Source organism: Lampris incognitus, unplaced genomic scaffold (genome assembly GCF_029633865.1).
Source record: "Lampris incognitus isolate fLamInc1 unplaced genomic scaffold, fLamInc1.hap2 scaffold_136, whole genome shotgun sequence".
Lineage (NCBI taxonomy): Eukaryota > Metazoa > Chordata > Actinopteri > Lampriformes > Lampridae > Lampris > Lampris incognitus.
In genome coordinates, this window is record NW_026611106.1 from 207,501 (window position 1) to 210,000 (window position 2,500).

Here is a 2,500-nt window from a genome sequence, read left to right on the forward strand (position 1 = left end):
CCCCAGACGTTTCTCTTCTTTTTCTTTTTCACGCGTGCGAGTGTAGCATGGTTAAAAACGTCATAACCAACATATGTTGTATCATTTACACAAAATATCACGACGTGATTATTATTATTGTCATTACCAACGCTTATAGTAGCCCCTCCCAGTTAGTAACCCCTCCCTGTTGTGACGCCATTTCCTGTTAGAGGCCCAAAACGTATGCACGTGTTCATTTTTGTCTGCCCCTGTAATTTATTTTATCCATTCCTAATGTGGGTCCCAATTTCTGCGTATGCTACAGTGGGAGCAGATCTAAAGTTTCCAGAAATCTGTCCTGTTTATACGCGACTGCTATGTTTTATGTGTTTTTGTAAAAAAAAACAAAAAAAAAAACCTGTATTGACGTCCCCTGAAGCTTCCAGAAACCTGCTCTGTTTATATGCGACAGAATACAGATCCCATGAAGGAGACAAATTGTCCTGTCTTTCCTACACAACGCAATGAAAAAGTAGACCGGTCACACGAGGACTTTGAGAAAATGTCTTCCGGGAAGCCCCGCGAGGTAAACACGGAGCTGTTCCACCCCTCCCCATACAGATGTCGGAGGGGGAGGGGGGGGGGGGCGGCAAGCCTCGCGAGGGGAGCCGTGGAAGAGCAACTGGGATAGACGGTCCGGCTGAGCACCGCCGAGCACGCTGTCGAGCTGTGCAACGGAGAGGACGACTACGCGGTAGAGCCCCTCCCACTCCGCACTCTGCTCGCCACTAAGAACATTAAATAAAGGACATCGATCCGCCAGACCGGAGGAACCGACCGCCCGAACGCCGGCAAAGCCGGCCGGCGGACACCCTCCGAAGGCGTGTTAAGTTGGCCCATCGATCAGGACACAAACACGCAACAAATCCAGTCCGGGGTGTGGTGTAAGCAGCCCTACCAGAGAAATCACCTAACCCTAACCCTAAACGTACGGCAGACGCGTCCCCTGGCTCTCACATTGACAACTGAGAGGCTTCTGAAAACCTGGCCACGCCCATCAGTAAAAACCACTACAGCAAGTGACGACATATGTACCTTCAAAGTGCTGTACTACAGGGTGCTGTTCAAAAGGTATCTATCCCGTTTACTCTCTATGCTTCATATATCATCATATTATTGAAAAGTGCAAGCCTTTAGGAACAACAGCAACTCAAGTCGCCAACGCTCTGTTCACTCAATAACTGCAGAGATCCAAACTTCTCCTGGCATTAACATCGGCACAAAAACTGTGCGCCGGGAGCTTCGTGGAATATGGGTTTCTATGGATTCAGAATGAGATGTCAGAAAAGCTCCTGTGGGTGTAATGGTCAGTTATGTCAATACTTTTGGACATATATTGTGCGTGTGCGTGTGTCTGTGATACCTAACATAAACACACCTGTATTACTAGAATTGATCGTTCACGCCACAAAAGTGAGGGGCAAACATAGAAAAGCGTGCAACCCAGCCACTGAGGATGCACAAGCCAGTGCATTCTTAGTGCAGGTCCCAAGCCCGGACAAATGGGGAGGGTTACGTCAGGAAGGGCATCCGGCGTCAAATCTTTGCCAAATCAAATATGCGGATCATAAATAAGATTTCCATACCGGATCGGTCGAGGCCCGGGTTACCGACGACCGCCATCGGTACTGTTAACCAGCGGAGTGCCGGTGGAAACTAGGCTACTGTTGGGCGAAGGAAAAGGAGAGGGGGAAGGCATGTCCAGAGGCAGCTAGAGAGGAGGAAGGGTAGCCGTGTGGAGGTGAGAGTCAGTCGGAACTTTGAATGTTGGCACTATGGCTAGTAAAGGGAGAGAGCTGGCTGACGTGATGGAAAGAAGAAAGGTGACAAGAGACAAGGTGGAAGGGGAGTAAGGCCAGGAGTATCGCAGGTGGGTTCAAACTCTTCTACCATGGTGCGAATGGGAGGAGAAATGGGGTAGGGGTCATTCTGAAGGAAGAGTATGTCAAGAGCGTGCTGGAGGTGAACACAGTGTCAGACAGAGTGAGGATTATGAAGCTGGAAATCGAAGGTGTATTGCTGACGGTTATCAGCGCATATGCCCCGCAAGTCGGGTGTAAGATGGACGAAAAAGAAGAATTCTGGAGTTGAGTTGGACGACGTGGTGGAAAGGGTACCCAAGGAGGAGGGAGTGGTGATTGGAGCGGACTTCGATGGACACGTTGCTGAAGGGAACAGAGGTGGTGAGGAGTTGATGGTAAGGTATGGAATCGAGGAGAGAAATGTGGAAGGACAGATGGTGTTCGATTTTGCGAAAAGGATGGAAATGGCTGAGGTGAATACATATTTCAAGAAGAGGGAGGAGCACAGGGTGACGACGTATACGAGTGGAGGAAAGTGCACACAGGTGGACTATATCTTGTGTAGAAGGCGCGATGTAAAAGGGATTGCATACTGCAAGGTGGTGACAGGGGAGAACGTAGCTAGGCAGCATCGGATGGTGGTCTGTAAGATGACTTTGGAGACCAACATGAGGAAG